Below are 20051 nucleotides of genomic sequence, written 5' to 3'. Positions count from 1 at the left end.
CTCCGAAATGATCTCTGGGATACCACCGGGTGTGGTACCCCCCCGCCACGCACACTGGAGCACAACCGGGTGTGGTGCCCCCAACAACGGACCTGGGATATCACCGAATGTGATACCCCCCCGACAACGGCATTGGATATGGCACTCCCCCTCAACGGCACTGGAGCACCACCGGGTGTGGTGCCCCCCGCCACGGTTTCTACACCAGGGTCGTCCCCCAGGGTGAAGAGGCAGAGGCCTTCCTGACCTAGGTGTTGGCCCAGTGCCCTTGTCCGACTCGCCGATTTGGAAACTAGGGGGACCTTCGCCTAAAAAGGCACGTCAGTTTACCCTAGCCCGGCCGGCTGCTTAATTCGGATCCAGACACTGCGCTATCTGTAAAAAATAGAAAAAACAGTTAGTGGTAAGAAAAAAATTCCCTAAGGACACCCCACCCAAAGAATGGGGTCGGTCCTTGGAGGCCAAACACGAAAAACGACCTTGAATTGACCAAAAGTTGGTCAAGTGGGCGGTGGATATGTCTTTGAAAAAGAGAAAGCCTAGTATACTGCGAGAACAGATACTACACTTTGATCTTGGTTCAAAAAGCCAAGAGCAACAGGGTGTTTATTTGCTCCCCCACCGAGCAAATTAGGCACAAGGCCGAATTTTAATGTGAGGCGTAAAGGAGAAATGGGGACCAACTTTCCGGGGTGTAGGGGAGCTGGATAGTGACAATTGGTATGAACGGTTGCCCCTACATTGGCCAACGTCTTATATGTGGGTCGCCCCCACATATGGTCTTTGCTTGCAGTACCTGCCGGAACAGATACTACACTTTGGTTCAGGCCCGAAGGCCAAGAACAACAGAAAAAGGTAATCTTCTTTTCTATTTATTTATCTATTTATTCAGAAAGAAAAATTACATATTTTACAAAATTTTGGACAGAAAATTATATAAAATGTGCAAATCATTCTTTTTAAATGTAGCATGAGGCCAAAAAGGGTGTGGGGGAGAATGGTGGTCGGGGGTCGTCCACATAGTCTATTCCCTATAACTAGTTGCAGTCACCACAATGCCGCATTCACTCTAGGGGTTGGATCTACTTAAAGCCCCAGATGACAATATTTACAAACTTTTCTGTTTTTTTTTCTTAACAATAACTTTTTTTTAAATTATATAATGATTTGTATTTACAATGCAACAATGAATGATGGAAATGATGATGCGTATCATATATGCTGGTGTTGGGCGGGGGTAATGAGAGCCTTAAAACACCCCAAAATAAAGAAAAATAACAGTAATAAAATTAAATGAACCAAATAAAACGTTAAGCGATGAATATGTTAATGAGGACCAACCCTTACCTGTTTAATTTTGAAATGCTTCCTGTTTTCCGGTATCAGCCAAAAACAAGGGAGCACTTCCAAAAAGGGAATGGGCACAACAACGGACAAAATAAAGGGGGGAGGATATTCGGTGACCTCCAAGAAAAATAACATTGGGACGGGTTTGAACTAAAATAAATAAATCAGGACTGGGCTTCTTTGGAGGTATTCTAACACCTAAAATAAAGATTGGGGACAGGGAGCTCTTTATACCAACAAGCTAAGGGACTGATCCACTACGGGATAGACTTGATCTTGTCTGGGGATTGCTTTTCCGGTCGGCGTGTACCATGCCTAGGCAGGGAACACGTACTCAAGCCTGTTTCGCACGGAGGCACATTAACTAACGGTGTGAATCCACCTCCTACTAAACTGTGAGCGAGATAACCTCCTTCTATCGCATCTGATTTTGATTTTACGTTGGTGTTTAAAATACAAAATCAGATCCCGATGAAAAGGCGGCTCCCCCCGCGACCTATCTCTATGTGTGAAACCCACACTACTAGTCTAGCTACGACCAAGCTCGCTAGGAACACCATTCGTTCCTCCCTAGGCCACAAAGCATCTGTGTTACAGACAACGGATTCTAAATCCAGGATCGTCGCCTGATCGAGGACGATGCGAGTCGTGACCTCGCCGACATACTCCCAGAATTCACGGAGCTTGGAACAAGTAAAAAATGCATGTTCTACAGTTTCTAAGCTATCTTCCTCGCACCGTGGACAAAAAAGACTAAACATCCTACCAATTCTGAACAGTATGTCATTGAGGAGTAAAGCGTTTATAACCAATCGACAGGTCAGGGAAAATTCGGAATTGTTAAGATATCCCCAGCCTGGCGCCCAATTTCACAGAGAGCGGACCTCCCCCTCCGACAGCTGCAGCCGCTCCCAAAGTGGGTCCGAAGCGGTCCCACCCACTAAACCCCGAATACAATGCCCTTCAAGGCTGTGCAAGGTTAAGGGACCCTGGCATCGCTCTAAGCGCATTTCGGCATTCGTTGAGGAATTTTTATTGCCCTCTAGGTCTTCTTTGGTATTTGATTAATTGATAGGGGATAATGGTTAGGAAATGCTTCACCTACCGCGGGATCTCAATCCGAAATCAGAGTTCTACTCAGGAATGCCAACCTTTCGGCGTTTTTATGACTTGCAAAGTCAGGAATCCCCAGGCCCCCATCTACAAGACGTTGAGTACAGACCTGTCTACGGACAAGTGGCCGTCGCTCATTCCACAACAGTGAAAAGAGCGCACGCGTTAAGGCCGCCATTCGGACCACAGGCAGAGGAAGTACAGCTAGCCGGTAAAGGATCAGCAGAAACACGTAAGTAGCACATGCCTCCGCTCTACCTTTAAGGGACAATCCCCTTCGAAGCCAAACCCTCACAGACGCTTCGACCTTGGTCTGTACCTCCGATCAGTTCTCATCTAGACAGAGACTGGGTCCAAACCAAACACCAAGGATCCGGACCGGGCCATCCGTCCAGACAAATGCGCCAGGCAGAGCATTCGAGCCCCGCCAAGCGGCCAACCTCAGGCCAACGGATTTGCTGAGATTGACTACGGCCCCTGTAAATTTTTCATAATTCTTGAGAGCCTTAATCACCGTAATAATATCAACGACGCTCGAAACTAATACGGTGACATCATCGGCAAACGCGGAAACCCTGGCTCGCGCACCGCCAGGATGAGCAATACCGCGCAGGGCACGTCCAGCCACCCTAGATCTCACGTTCCTAAGGAATGGTTCCAACGCGAGGACATATAACATGGGCGACAACGGACACCCCTGTCGCACCGACCGAGAAACCGCGAACGGCACCGACCGCACCCCGTTGACCTGCACAACTGCCGTCGGCCGAGCATACAAAATGGAGATCCATCTGCAGAAGCCGGACTCAAAGCCGGCGGTCTCTAAAACAGCCATCAGGAAACGATGATCAACCCTATCAAACGTCTTGGGCTGATCTAAATTGATCAGCGCAGCTTCAGTGTCGTCTTCAAAGTTTTCTAGGACTGTACGAATCAAATACAAATTGTTTTGAATTGATCCCCCCTTCACAGCGTAATTCTGATCCGGTTCGATCAAGTCAGTGATAACAACCTACAAAAGATTCGCCAGAACTCGGGCCAGGATTTTCAAAGCCGTATTCAACAACGTGATGGGCCTAAAATCATACCCCCCCCAACATGTGTGTCCTTCTGCTTCAGAAGTGTGACCACGCCTTTGGTAACCTGACTCGGTATAGATTCCATGAAAAACCAGTGGTTAAACACACCCGTCAGAATCGGGACAAACCTGTGCGACAACCTCGTATAGCTCGTAGGGCAGTCCAACGTGTCCTGGTGATCTATTATAGGCGACCTGCTTCATAGCAGCTACAACCTCACACTCTGTAACCCGACTATCACAACTAGCCGCTCGGGCCGCCTCCAAACAGTTGCCAAACTCCTGGACGCGGAGACGCGAAACGATCTTCAAAGTGCACTCGAAATCGCTCGCAAATCCCCCGAGCCGACTCTAAGGAGTCTCCTTCCGGGCTCTGAATCTTACGAATGTAGTTATTCGATTTGCGCCCGAGCGACTAGACTCGTTCTGATTTGTCAAAATTCACAGCTTCGTTGGGCATCTTTTTAATTCTAACCCTAACTACCTGGCCCTGATATCGCTCGGTAGCCAAACGACTCAGGTCCGCCTTAGCTAGGCCTATTTCTAGGGAATCCCCCCTGCCACCGCCCGGGATAGTCTATCCTCTAGACGCTTCTCTGCTTTGGCCCTATCTAGGGCGAGGCGTTTGCCATATTTTACAGAGAAGTCTCTAATGCTAGATTTGGCGTTTACCCACCAACTACTCCCGGTAACCGCCCCCACTTATCCCTTCTTGATATGTTCAGTTAGCCTTTCCCGGAAGTCATCTATCTCCAGTAAGGAGGTATTTTACTTCCAGTACCCGGCTAACTTGGGGTTCCTATCTAGATCTAATCTGGCCACAAGTAGTTTGTGCTCAGAGTGGCCTAACCAGTGGAACGTGGGACAAGATATGTAATCTATATTGCCTCTTCTAACTAACAACCGATCCAAGTAAGTACTTGAAACGGAAAGCCTGCTAGAGAGCCACGTCCATATCTCCTGCCCCGGATGATCCACCCGATACCTGTCTACCAGATCGGATCTAGCCATCAGGTCCAACAGACTGGTTTCACACCCATCCGTTCCTCTAGTCCCGCCCACCTTATCTACCCTGGGATCAAGGATGCCATTCCAATCACCCACTAGAACTAACCGTTCCGAACCCCCGAGAAACACCTCCAACCGCTGGAAAAAGGAAACCCGCTCCCATACGCAATTGGGCGCATACACCGCGACGTCTCGAAACGCTCTATTTGCCACGGCAATATCGGTCATGATCAGTCTACCATCAGTATCCGCGTGAACAACGCTAACCGTTGCAGAAAGGGTGCGCCTAAATAACAAAGAAACCCCCCTACTTTGACTATCACCGTATGCTGAAAAAACATCATAATGCCCCTCCAGCACCCGATGATCGTCAACGGAATTGTAGTGAGTCTCCTGTAACATAGCCACATCTATGTTCATGGACATGAGGTCCCTCAGTACCCTAGCGGTTTTGCTTTGGCACCTCATGCCCCTTACGTTCAAGCTAGCAAGGCTTAAGGACGTGGTTATTGTACCTATTTATCGTCAACCACTGGCTTAAAGTCTTTAGTGCCCAGGATGCCGCAAGTTTGGGCGAGGTTGCCCGAAAGCAACTCGGACGTTACTCGTCCGTCCCGCGCAATACCTTGACATCCAACGGGAAAGTTTATTTCAGGGCCCTATAAAAACAAGGGTGGACGTATAGAGGAACCCTCCCTTCACATCTAGGTGCCAGCTGATTGAGGGAGTCGTGCCCCCTTCGTCTCCTCAATCATATTCCACATGGCCTTCATGCGACCAACTTTTGTGTGGCGCACAAAGGTCATGACTAAGGGGCGTTTGGGAAGTTCTTTGGGTTGCTGGTCTTTTCCCCTTCAATTTTGTCCAGGTTTCTCAGCGACTTAAGTAGACCCCTATGACGCTGCTTGATGTAAGTATCAGCGTGAAGGGGGTCTACGTCGCATATCCGGTCCCCTGGAAGATAGTGGAGCTTCTTTGATTTTTCTCTCCGTATTGAAGAAACAGAGGCAGCTCTTCTGTTGCAGGGTGCCTCCGGCCTCTCCCGTGACAAGGATCTAGCAACTGTGGGGGGGGGGGGAATCAAAAAGGGGTAAGGATTATCGTTCAGCCGAAGGGGTTGGGGATTTGGGTGGCTGAACCCTAGAGAGAGTTTTCTCTACGTTCATGGGGGATGGGGAACGGGACCCAGCCTCCTTGGTCTTTTTTGCTTTTTGCTTTCTTTTAGATTTCTTTCGGCTTTGGCACTCTGCCACATAAGCTTGACTGCTGCTGTCATTCTTCTCTGCTTTCTCCTGCTCCCCTTCAGAGTCTTATGAGGAGACCGGATTTTTCCTTTTCTGGCCGCTGAGTCCTTCTTTCTCTGGTTTACTGGTTGAAGGTTTCTACCATAGCGACCCTGTGGGAACGGACCGACCTTGTACGTCAGGGGGCTGCTCTCTTGTGGAGAGGGTCTTCACTGCTTTTGAGGACTTCTTCACCACTTTGCTCCAGCCGTCAGAAGTTGTAGATGCTGGAGCGCCCCCTCCAGCTGGCTTCTCAGGGGCTGCTGGTACCACACTTTTTGGTTTGGGTGTCACTGCTTGAGGGTTCCGCTTGGGACAATCCCGTACCATATGGCCTTGCTGTTGGCAATGCCAACAATGTGGCCTTCGCCCCTCGACGATGACGGTCATAGACCAGGTGTCGCACCTGAGCAAGGGGGGAATCTTCTAAATGCCCTCCCGGTCGAGGCGCATTTTAATAGAGTAGTCCCCTACCATAAGATTACGGGGACCACGGACCGGGAGAACAGATGCCACGTCACCGTACTGACTCATAACAGCCCCCAACTGTTTTTAGTCTATGTAACATGGAACTCCTAGTATTGACACATTTGTGCGTGTCTTGCTCAGGTATTCCGGCTTGAAGCGTAGATGTTTCCACTTCAAGTCGGAATGGAAGACTTTCAGTGCGCCACCGTCGGTTGGCAGCAGCAGGTCCCACATGGCGTAGCTACGACGACAAATGTACGTCGCAGGGATTTTGAGATGTCCGAGAATCTCCGCCATGTGTTCCTTGTTTATGCCGGTGAAAGATTTCCTTGTGGAGTCTATTGTGACTAACGAAATTATTCTTTTCGCTAGTCTCTCCACAGCTCCCGGCAGGGCTTTTATTATATTACCGTCGGTCAACTCCTTGTATGTTGAGTCAAACAACCGACGGAAATCTTCTGGAGCTAACTGGGTTTGGGGACCCCAGTCTTTTGCTGCTGCCAAGGGCATCTGTGTCTCTGCAGGCGTCTCCGGTGGTGCTGGCGGCGTCCTCTGGTGAAATTGATGAGCATGTGGATTCTAGCGCCTGTGAACACCCCGGCAGTGATGGCCAATCTGCCGGGTTTTCCTTTGGGGTCGAGGACTTAGGCGTCGTCTTCCTACTTGGTGTGGTACCAACGGCCCGACTCTTTTGTTCAGTTTGAGCGACCCCCATCTTCCTGGGACGAGACTTCCTACCCACTCCGTGGATTCTGTGAGACTGGCTCTCGTCCTCGCTACTACTGCTGCCGCAACTGCAACACAGGTCTTCCTTAAGTGTTCTGCTCAAGTCAGAATGCATCATGACTAATAAGTCCATGGCCTGTTCCCGGTCGCTTGGCACCGCGTCCTGTGACGCCTGATCCAGCCCGGTGGTTCTCAAAGTGGAGAAATCGGCAGAGGTGGAAGGTCTTATTCCCGTCCCCAGGAGTTCTGTCCTCCTATGGGCGGGGGGGCTAACAGTTAAAGCCCTCTTCCTCTGCACATCCCACCGAGCTGGATCACCTCTCCCAGCTGGCCTAAACCTACCACTGCCGGGGACAGCAGTGTCGTCAATTGTCCAGGAGCCACCGCCTTGTGCGACCAACTCCTCTACAGTGACGGTGCGGGGCCAGCACCGGGTCTAGTGCGGGGGGCAGCACCGACCGTACTTCTAGATCTCTCTACTTGGCCTGAACCAGCGGGTGTGTCAGGGACACGATCACCAGAACCCGGGCTAGGCAAAGAAGTGGAGCCCGGACCGCGTGGCGGTGGGGGTGGAACTTTTTCAGGGCCTGATCTGGCTCCCAGATTTGGCCGAAGCCCCCTCTGGGAAGTGGACCCCGGGCTAGGCATTTCTGCACTAGAGCCCGGACCAGCTACCCCCCCACCCTCTGCGTCTTCTTCCTGGCTCAGACCCGCCGATTTGGCCTGGCTGAGGATACTGTTGGATGTGACTCCAACACCCTCAGACGCAGACCGGCCTGCTGCTTAAGTCGAGCCCGGGAAGAGAGACAAAGCTGCTAAAAATAGAAAGTAAAACAGTTAGTGGCCTCAACAGGAGGCAAGAGTAAGAACAATGAAAAACAACTCGCACTGTCACTACGGGAAGCGCCTTGTTCAGTGTTGCTTTGGGGAGGGTGCTGGCGCCGCGGCTTTCTTCTCTTGTTCATTTCCCGGAAAATTCCGTACTACGTGGCTTGGCTTATCACATCGGTGACAGCATCCTCGTTTCCATGCTCCATAGTCCGTGGTGTGCTTCGCACAGCTTCTGTGGTCTCTGGCGAAGAGGTTGGGGCCACCAAATTTGTAGCACTGTGGGCTCTCTGTAGGCAATTACAGTGCGTCAACTGCTGCCGAAACCTGCTCCACATCGTCCTTTAGGATGTTTCGGGCTCTAGCCAACAACTCCTCCAACCCAAGCTCATTGAGTATCGACGACGCCCGCAAAGGGCGACTGGCGTCATCCGAGAGGCCAGACAAAAGGCTCATGCCAATATTCGGTCGCTTGCAGAGTTGAAGGAAGAAGCAAGCTTCCTCCGATCGGCCAGGTAGACGTCCACAGTTTCCCCTAACCTAAGCTGACGTTCAGAGAATTGCCTCCAGGCAACAAAAGGTTCCGCGCCGAATGCTCCGTACAACGTTTTTTTTATCTGTTCCATTATCGCACCATCCCCGAGCTGTCGGTATACGGTATAAACCCCCATAATGAGCCTCAATCGGATGACCATAGCTGGATCCTTAATTTTGCACAACCGGCAAAGGCGCTCGGCCTTCTCCAGCCATTTAACCACCGAAGGACCAGGTAGGGACCCGTCAAACTCTGATATCAGCTTCAGGTATAATCTGATCGTGGTAAAAAAATGTATTCCAAAATAGCTTGTTGTTGCAAAGAAAAAAAAGAGTATAGAAACCCCCAGCTCACTGAAGCAGCGTTATCCGTCGGCCCTTTCACATCTGACCCCTCTGCTCCAGTAGCCTGTTTTTATAAAAGACAGAGTCCTCACAATTTGCATATTTGCATGTGTGCACGAAAGCACACGAGATTATGGGAGACTACATTATTATATAAGGCTGTAGGCGCCATCCTCGACCCTTTTCAGCATCATGACATTGCGTCGCAAAGCGCACACCTAGGCCGTTTAAGAGGTAAGCTTGCATTCCCACAATTTTGACCACAAACAATTATTTATTTATTTTCAAAATAGGCAGTCCAAAAGTAAGGAAGCTATATATATATATATATATATATATATATACATATATATATATATATACATATATATATATATGTGTGTATATATATATATATATATATATATAATATAAAGCAAACTGGTTCGTGATTTTCTTTTTGCAGACGATGCTGCACTCGTGGCCACTTCATTTGAAGAAGCACAAGAATTAGGTGACACGTTTTCCAATGCCGCAAAAGCATTTGGTTTGACGATTGGTATTAAAAAAACAGAAGTTATCTACCAACCAAAGCCCACCCCGTTGCAGCAAGGTGGTGTGAATATTCTGAGACAAGAATATGTTGAACCGCCTCAGAAATCTTAGTGAATAGACAGCCTCTAAAGTATGTTAAATCCTTTGCATATCTCGGAAGTAAGTGTAATTCGTCAGCATCACTTGGTGATGAGATATTGAGCAGAATTTCAAAGGCGACTGATGCCTTCGGCAAACTGCGGTCAAGAGTATGGAATGAAAGAGGTTTGACTCTAAAGACCAAAATCTCAGTTTATCGTGCAGTGATTTTTCGATACTCCTGTATGGATCGGAAGCCTGGATCCCATACCGTAGGCAGATTGAGACACTGGAAACATTCCATAAACATTGCCTTCGCAGTATAGTTGGATTAACATGTAAAGACAAGGGCCCTAACTTGGGAGTGTTTGCTAGGTGCGACATTTTAAGTATTGAGACCTTCCTGATAAAGTCTCAGCTTCGGTGGGCTGGTTACCTTGTTCGCATGGATGAAAACCGTCTTCCTAAGCAACTAGCATACAGTTAACTGAACGATGCACGACTTAAAAAAAACAGCACCTCCTACCTCCGTTTAACTACATGTCGTCCTTTTCAGACAGCCTTTCGACTGTCTCATATTTTAGTCTTCCGTATAATAAATGTGACGAGGATTTTGTTTTCTTTCGGTTGGAGGAAGTGAGAATCTCTCGCTTTTGGGTGCTAATTAACTATTTCCTGTACAAACAAGATTGTAATTTTATTTAATTCAATATTTTAAGACTTTTCTTTAAAATTACATTTGAAATAGACCCAGAAAACTAATATTGTTTTTTCCAATGATTTTTACAATGAATTTATTTAACTTCAAAATTTAGCTGAATTAGTTAGTTCGCCGAGAAAACATTTTTCATAACTTTTTTCACGTGTACAAATATTTTTTCCTTTGGAAATTAACTATAATTATTAGTTTTTAAAATACAATAAAAAGTAGTCGAAAATCTATATAAAACAATTATGATAAATCGGCTTTCAAAACTATGTCCCCCTATCTTTATTCTACCATTTTAGCACGTAGTTTATATATATATATATAAATATATATATGTGTGTGTGTGTATGTGTGTGTGGGTGTGTGTGGGTGTGTGTGTGTGTGTGTGTGTGTGTGTGTGTGTGTGTGTGTGTGTGTGTGTGTGTGTGGTCAAGGTCTGATGTGGACGTGTGTTAAAAGCACACAGATGTCCTAGCGTCTTTTCTGTGCTACTCCCAGACAAATCGACCTCACGTGCACGTCGTGACCACTGCAACGCAGACGGGGCTCTGATGAACGGCGAGTGTCCTGCGCCGTATAACTTGGCCTCCACTGCTTTGTGGGCCAAGATTATTTAACCAAAGTCTAAAGGTGAAGTAACCCTGACAGAAACCTCCAGAGGAGCTTAGGCTCTGTAAGCTGCGGCATATATGACCCACCGGTGTGTGGAATATGCTCTGGTGCCCAGCAATCTAAGTTCCAGTCATGGATCAAATGACATAGTGGGTGGAGAGGGCTCTGAAAGCCGTGGTGAAGGCAACCTATCTAGGAAAAGGAACACTGATATAAAACCTGCGGTAACTGCTGCATCTAATGATGTTGACTTTTTGGTTCAATGTGGCAGTTGTTTAGAGAGTGGGATTATTTCGGTGCAAAATCATTCCTCACTATAAAATGCCTCATGCATTGTTCGATATAAATTAGATACACTTTTTACCATCTCGTGTATCTTAATAGTCAAAAGGCTGGCTGTAGCCTAAAACGGCAAAACATTCAATGACGTTGGCAAATATAGTTATGAATGTAAATGGCAATAAAGGATCTGGAACTTCCAGGGCCTGGCCCGGCAGGTGTTTCAGGACTCCACAGCCTGCACCCGGTCGTTATCATGCTACTGCCAAGAAATATATGACAATGCACATCGGCTGGTCAAATATGCGATGCGAACTCTGCATGACTTGCCGTCAGCAATAACGCGTCCAGAGCGTAGATCTGCTCCTGTATTTAAGGACATTCAACGTTATGACATTGTAGCAGAATTAGCAGTAACCAAAATGAGAAATAGAGAGCTTAGCTCGGATACGTCTGTTTGGGGCTGAGCGAAAGAGAGAGTTCCAAGATGGCGTCCATAGGCTTTTATTAGCGTTTACCCAATGTAATTTATCGTTGAATCACGTCTGCTCTCGCGCGATTATGCAAATATGTCGTTCCTGGCCGCTATAAAGGCAGGACACTGGAAAGGAGAGGGAGCGTTCTGCAGATTGTTTGTAGGTGATTCTGACGAGTAGATTGTGCTTGTTACGACCCACGTGTCTGCGAGAAGCAAGTTTTTGTTCCGTCTGTTTTTAGTTGTATTTTTTTTGCGTGTTTTCCTACTACATTTTTGTTTCAAGCGATTTCAGCCTCACTATGGCGAAGGTGCGGATAGCAGCGATATAGTTAAGCCGTTCTCTAGCGAGGGAGGCGTTGTAGTGTGGCTGAAAAATGTGAGACTTGTCGCACAACTTCAGCAGGTGGATGATGTAGCGAATCTGCTACCTTTTTATCTGGAAGGTTATGCCCTGGCCCTCTACATGGAAATGGAGGAGGACGATCAAAGAGAGATAGACCAGATTGAAGCCCGATTAAAGGAGGCATTTACCGACGGCGCGTTTGCAGCATGCAGAAAAATAACTATGGTTAGATGGGCTGGCGAACGTGTGGATGTTTACGCCAACAAAATCAGGCAGTTGGTTGGATTGGCTGGATTCACAGGAGATGGCTTAGAGAGACTCACAAAATTGACTTTCGTTACTGGGTTCCCTGACGCTATCTTAATTGCTCTTGAACAGGTGCCGAACATCAAAGTCCTGACCATGGGGGAATTAATGTCGAGAGCAAGAATTTTGACGACGACTGGAGAACACAATCAGGACGTGGTTGCGGCCACACGCTTACCCAACAACTACAGGGCCCAGAATATTCCTGTTAGTGTGACCTGTTTCAACTGCAATACGAAAGGCCCCTTTGCAAAGGACTATCGAAAACGTGGAACAAGGTGTTACCGTTGCGGTGAGAGTGGACACTAGGCTCGGAATTGCTCGGGAAACGAGCACGGGGAGGACGCATAAGCGCCGTCTCCTTCCCCACAAAGATGCGAGCACGACGCTCCCGGTGATAAGCATCCACGTTGACGGGACGCGATGTTTGGCGCTCATTGATACAGGATGCTCTAGGACTATTTTACATGCAGACCAGTGTCGGTCTTGAAGAAAAAAGAACGTAGATGTCAAAACGATTGGTGGAATGTCCCATGCGTGCTGCGGTGTTGGAGCGGTCTCTGTGTTCACTGACGAAGGTGTGTCTGCCAGAATCGATGTGTTGGTGGTGCGTGGCAAACCGCTGGAGTTTGACTTACGCCATAAAAGCTCGGGGAGGTGTCGTTGTCAACCCTACAGGATCAGTGCGGCTGGACGACAGGAAAATATTAAATGCGCAGCCATTTCTATTAATGAACCAGATTTCACCGCCACCTTTGATCATCAAGACCGAACGTGGACCGCATCGTGGAAGTGGTCTGAGGACCCCCCCTCCATTAAAGACTACACAATCGAGTGTCAGAAGACCCAGTGCCGGCAGAAATCCGTGAAGAATACACACAGGAGCTTCGCACCTGGATAGATAATGGTTGGCTCGTGCCGTACCCAGAGGATACATTGGGACCTCCGAAAGGCCTAATTTCCCTGATGGCTGTGATGCAGCAGAAAAAAAGCCAAAGTGCGCCCGGTAATGGACTACCGGGAGCTAAATCATTACGTAGACGTGTTTACGGCCAATGCAGATGTTTGTGCGGCTAAGCTGCGCGAATCGAGACAAAAAGGTGCTAACGTGTTTCTACTGGACCCCAGGAGAGCATACCTACAATTCCGGGTCCATGAGACACCATGGCCATATAAGACTCTGGAAATCGATGGGAAAAAATATTGCCTGACCCGTCTGAGGTTCGGTTTGAATGTGGCTCCCCTGATCATGAGAGTAATTATCAGCGAAATATTGTCTCAGGAAGAAGTTGTAAGCCGCGCAGCATCTGCTTACATCGATGACATTTTTGTCAACGAGGACGTGGTGCCCGCGACCCATGTAAGAGAACACCCAGCGCAGTTCGGGTTGGAGTGCAAGAACCCGGAGCGGTTGAAGGACGGTGCACGGGTGCTGGGATTGGCGGTCTGGATGGAACACAGTGAACTACGGTGGAAGCGAGGAAATGCAATTCCAGAGGCGCCCAGCATTGTTACGCGACGAACAATGTTTTCCCTGTGTGGTCGACTTGTCGGGCACTTTCCGGTGTGCGGTTGGCTTTGTGTGGCTTGTGGAATACTTAGAAGGAGAGTAAGTTCGGTAACGATGGGCTGGGATGATGAAGCATGGGACGCCGTACTGCATCGTATGATGTTCGAAACCTTGGAATCTGTGCAGCGGAACGATCCAGTCCGGGGAAATTTATGTGTGGATGGCAAGGAGCTGAATGTATGGGTCGATGCTAGATCCCTAGCAACTGGTGCAGCCTTGGAGCTGCGCGAAACTGTGTTAGAGGATGCATGTTGGCTGCGACCTGAAGGTGACTCTCAACATATCAACTTAGCCGAGCCGGATGCCGTATTGAAAGGTATCCATTTGGCTCTGCAGTGGCAGAGCAAAGTGCTACACATAAAGACAGATTCTGTCTGCGTATACCATTGGGTCTCGGACACGCTAACTGGAAAGGCGCGAGTGCGCACCAAAGCAGCAAGCGAGATGCTTATTATGAGACGACTAAGCACTCTAAAAGAGCTCGTGAAAGAGTACTGGCTGACAGTGGACGTGACGCTGGTTCCATCAGCACGAAACATTGCTGACCGATTGACACGAGTACCACAAACATGCAGGACATGAAAAGGAAAAACGGGCTTGACCCGGTGATAGGCGCGGTTCACACAGACGAGCTGGATGAGAGCCAAATCATGGCTATTCACAAAGGTAGTGCAAATCTGGGGGTGCGACGCACTACACATTTTGTCAGGAGAAGTTGTCCAACCACGACAAAAGCAACCATTACAACGGTTATACGGAAATGTGAGGAATGTCAGTCCATTGACACAGGTGGGAAAAGGGAAAGCTGGAAGTTAACGGGAATTGGCAAAGAATTCGAATGGATATCACGCATTATGGCACCTTCCATTTTTTAACTCCAACAGTCTGTGGTCTATCGCGTTTCTCCATTTGGAGGAAATTGGCAAGGCAGGACTCGGCAAGCGTGATCAATCAGTTGGAAACAGTGTTCCTCGAGCGTGGCTCGCCGCATGACATCCTTTAAACAATGGCACGGCTTTCTGCAGCAACGCATTCCAAGCATTTGCACATAAATGGGGAGTTCACTTGCGATTCGTTGTTCGTACGCTCCAGCCGGGAATGGCATAGCGGAGCGATGTAACCGTACAGTGAAACGAATAGCGGCTAGAATTCGCTGTCCCATACAGGAAGCTGTCTACTGGTATAACATCACACCAAGAGACGGCACATCTCCATTCACTGCGCCTGCCAACAGGATTTATCGATACGAAGTTCGAGTAAAGGAGACCAATCTCGCAACTGCGTCCGCAGATCCCAAGGACAGCTCTTACCAGGTTGGAGATCGCGTGTGGGTCAAAAGACCGCACAATCGATGTACCACGAGGTTCGGCAAGGGTGAGGTGACCAAGGTAATCAGCCCTCAATCGATTTTGGTGGACAGTGTGTCTCGCCACGTGAAAGATCTGCGCCCTCGCCATTATGTTGTTACATCGGAGGAAGAGGAAGACGGTGCAATGTCTTCTGAACGAGCAGAGAGTATAATGCAGGACGATGGAGAGCCATATAATGCACATACTGAAGAAGCGGAAGAGGTACCACCCGTCTTGCCTTTACGAGGGAGTACCCGACAAAGACGGATACTGCCCCCTGTCCCTGCCCTGATTGTGAAACACCGCCTATGGAACAGGCTGGCGGCAATAACGGTGGTAATAAGGAAGATGACAAGGAGGAAATGCTGGCTCCGGTTATTCGAAGAAGTACCCGACAAAGGCGACTGCCCCCATGCCCCGTTTGTGATCGTGAGATCAGGGGGGAGTGTAGCAGAATTAGCAGTTACCAAAATGAGAAATAGAAAGCTTACCTCGGATACGTCTGTTTTAGGCTGAGCGAAAGAGAGAGTTCCAAGATGGCGTCCATGGGCTTTTATTAGCGTTTACCCAATGTAATTATCGTTGAATCACGTCTGCTCTCGCGCGATTATGCAAATATGTCGTTCCCGGCTACTATAAAGGCAGGACACTGGAAAGGAGAGGGAGCGTTCTGCAGATTGTGTGTAAGTGATTCTGGCGAGTAGATTGTGCTTGTTACGACCCATGTGTCTGCGAGAAGCGAGTTTTTGTTCCGTCTGTTTTTAGTTATATTTTTTGTTTGTTTTGCCTACTACATTTTTGTTTCAGACATGGACATAGTTGCTCTGTCTGAGAGCATGCTGGCTGATAAGGAACAGTTTTCTTTGTTGGCTGGGGCCCACACCATTTTTTGAAATGGTAGAGCGGATGGATGTAAGGGGAAATCAGGCGTGGCTTTTGCTATAATGGCATCAATTCTAGTTTACAAACTATACAGCTCCCCTATCACTGGTTTACAGACCATACAGCTCACCTATCACTAGAAGAACTTCCCTGTCGTGTGAGTGACAGGATCATGACTATGAGGTTACCTCTGGTAAATGGTCGTTATACAACTTTTTTAAGTGTCTATGCACCCACTATGGTTGCAACAGAAGATGAAAATGTTGCTTTCTACCTTGCTTTGTGCAGTATAGTAAGACGCATTCCCTCTGCTGATAAGATCCTCATTCTTGGAGATTTTAATGCTAGGGTGGGAAGAGATTTTGAAACCTGGGATCTCCTGGGTAAACACGGAGTGGGCAAGTGTAATAGCAATGATCTGATGTTGTTGCAGTTTTGTTCAGAGATGGATTTTAAAATCGGTAACACCGTGTTCCAACAGAAGGACAAATTCAAGACGACCTGGATGCATCCTGGTTCAAATAATGGCACTTGATAGACTATGTGTTAGTCAGAAAAAGTGAGATGAAGGATATCTGCATTGTTCGTGTCATTCGGGATGAAGAATGCTGGACTGCCCATCGGTTGGTTTGTCTAAAGATTAAGTGTGTTGTAAAGCCAAAGGTGAGGGGATCTGGTATTGCTATCCCAAAGCGACTTAATGTTGCCCGTCTAAGGGACAATATTGAGAGAGAGAGAGACACCAGTTACGGATATGGAAGAGATTGACTGTGAAAAACACTTGGTCTGCTTTTAAGGAGTCTACCTATGAGTTATATGAGAGAGTATTAGGTTATTGTGTGCGTAAACATAAGGATTGGTTCAATGAGAATGATACTGAAATTCAGGCTCTGCTTGATTCAAAAGGTGGTTTGATGGATGGTGAGCAAAATCGATTGAGAGACAAGTTTCAGGCAATAAAGCGCGGGGTGCAGAGGAGGTTGCGAAACATGTAGGGTGAATAGTGGAGGCAGAAAGCTGAGGAAATACAGCTTGCCTTGGATTCGAACAACAACAAGGTCTTAAACAGCCTACTGCGTGCGGTTTACAGACCATACAGCTCACCTATCACTCCTTTGCGCTCGAGGGATGGTGGGGATCTTCTTCGAGACCCTACCGACATTCTTCATAGATGGAGGGAGCATTTCGATGATCTCTTGAACAGACCGTCTTACGTTGATCAGGAGTTTGTTAGGTCGATTCCTAACAATTCAGTCAAGGATATCTTGGCAAGGGTTTCCTCTCTCCAGGAGGTTTAAGCAGCTTTCCATAAGCTGAACAATGGAAATTATCCTGACTTGACTCGTTTGCATGCAGAGATCGTTAAATGTTCTGGACCAAAGATGATGCAAGGCTTAGCGGACTTGTTGCAGACTGCTTGGCGGGATGAGTGTGTTCCGCAGGATTGGCGAGATGCATTGATGGTGGTACTATACAAGCGGAAGGGTAGCAGAGATGAATGTGGAAATTATCGGGGCATCTCTTTGCTGTCAGTATTCGATAAGGTGCTCTGTAGGATGATGCTAGACAGAATGCTAGAGCACATTGCTGATGATGTTTTGCCTGAGTCGCAGTGTGGTTTCAGAAGATATCGAGGGGCAGTGGATATGATTTTTACAGCCAGGCAACTACAGGAGAAATGTATAGAACAGTAAAAGAGCCTGTATCAGGTGTTAATCGATTTAGCCAAGGCCTTTGATACAGTCAATAGGGATGTTTGGTGGGAGATTCTGAAAAAGCTTAGGTGTGTTGACAAGTTTGGAACCATTTTAAAGCTCTTCCACGATGATATGAAGGCTGTGATCAACGTTGGGGGAAAGCTGGCTGATCCTATCTCAGTACAAAATGGTGTTAAGCAGAGAGACATTCCAACACCCACACTCTTTGCGTTATATTTCCCCATGTTTTTTCGGATGGCATTTAGGGGTTGCTCTGATGGTGTCTATATTCGTTACCGAACTACTGGGGGGTTGTTCAACATTAGGCGCTTCAATGCAAGTACAAAGGTAATCACCAACACGATCCGTGAATAGCTCTATGCGGATGACTGTGATCTCGTGGCTCATACAGTGGCTGATATGCAGCATCTTGTGGACGCCTTTGCGGTTGCCTGCAGCGCATTGGGCCTGAATATCAATCGGAAAAAAACTGTCTTAATGTATCCGCCTGCTCTGGGCATGCCATACTATGAACCATCAGTTTATATCTGTGGGTCAAGGATACGGTTGTCACTAAGTTTGTATACTTGGGTAGCACACTGAGTATGTCTGGTGCCCTGGATGATGAGGTATCGTTACGGATCAGCAGAGCAAGTGATGCCTTCGGAAAGTTGGACAGGCGTTTGTGGAGTTGTCCTGGAAGCTTGCTGCCAACTAAGATTAAGGTTTATGCCGCATGCGTTCTCTCTGCTCTTCTTTATGCCTTTGAAACTTGGATTACATACAGGAAGCATTTGAGACATTTCGAGCGGTTTCACCAGATGTGCCTACGGCGAATCTTAGGTGTGGATTGTCAAATGTATGTCAGTGATGTGGAAGTGCTTGAACGGACTCAATGTCTAAGCATTGAAGCTCACATTATCAAACATAGACTGAGATGGAGTGGACATATGGTGAGGATGTTAGCCAGTCGACTTCCCAAACAACTCCTTTATGGTGAGCTCGCCGAGGGAAGACGTCTGGCTCAAAAGATTAAAATGAAATTCAAAGATTGTTTGAGGTCCAGCTTAAAAAATGTGAGATAGATGAAAGGACCTGGGAGAGTGTTGCTTTGGATCGCAGAGAGTGGCGAAGGACCTTGCCGGGAGGTGTGAGAGTTTTTCAGGGCTTAAAAGCCATCTTTGTGCGGCCCATCGTGTTTATGTATACCTTTTTGTGCTGTATCAAGTAATGGCAATGTTCAAAAACTAATTTGCTGCCATCATATATATATATATATATATATATATATATATATATATATATATATATATATATATCCAAAATATTTCCAAAATATTTTGTCGCAAGATTAACCTAACATATTCATTTACATTTATTCATAAAAAAATTTAAAACATTATACCTATTCATCCAATGTGTTTATAACTAAATATTAAGTTTTAATTTGATACTTTGATAAATCTGTTGATAAAAAGTTCGAATTATTTGGGTCATAATCCTATAATTTATTTTCATTAAATTGAGTCACACATAAACATTTTCAATATTCTGCTCAATGGAGCACAGTATTGGTTTGAATCCAGTTATCCACGTTTAAGAATCATTCATTAATGTTACAAATCTACTAACTTAAGTAAAAGCTACATTGAAATAATTGTAGTCTCGACAGTAGCAACATGTAAAAATTTTAATATAATATGAAAAATAAGTTTCTCTCCTGATTTAGCCTTTCTATATTCTAGTAGTTATTTACCTGTCTCTGGTTAAATTATGTAAGAACAATATATGTTAGCGGAAGATATTGCAAATATCTTATATGAAAAATGTTTTTGCAAATTTCGTTCAATTCTGCTGTACAGTACTACTTTACCATTTTTAAGAAATATTAAATCTACACCAGTGCTCTGCGAGGGCGTGTCCATCTTAAGTCGCGTGCATTTTATTTTTGTTTTGGGTAGTTTTCATTGGGGTGTATTGGAGTGCGTGATCGGCTTCAAATCTGGGTCGACGACATGCTTCTGCCGATCAGATGCTTCTCTTATAAGAACCTCCCACCGCTTACCTATACACGCACATCTGTTAACTGCATCCCGTTTTTCGTGACAGCTGCAAATCATTCAACCCACCTCTTAAGCCCGTAAAAAATCTGATCACCAGTCTTCAATCCCCCACCTCACCATCCAAACCACCTCCAACTTGTTCATCCCCAAATGACAACATCCTGTCGTTCTTTTACTCAGTCACCACCTATGTCGGCGTAAACCACCGCTATCACAGCTGATGCCCGTGTAGCTCGATCTCTCCGCAATGCACCTGTGGACCATCCCCCCTCTCTCGATGACATCTAAGTTCAATCTTCACGCGTCTGATCGCCATTTGTAAATGAGTCTCGTTTCTGCACCAATTAACATCAAGCCGACAAAGAAAAAAAGATACGCGTTTATTTTCGGCTCATTTTAAAAAATAATTTCTAAAAAAATG

Source organism: Euprymna scolopes, chromosome 32, assembly GCF_053919585.1.
Source record: "Euprymna scolopes isolate OS-2025 chromosome 32, ASM5391958v1, whole genome shotgun sequence".
Taxonomy (NCBI): Eukaryota; Metazoa; Mollusca; class Cephalopoda; order Sepiida; family Sepiolidae; genus Euprymna; species Euprymna scolopes.
The sequence above is the reverse complement of the archived record's forward strand: the minus strand, read 5'-3'. Positions refer to the sequence as shown.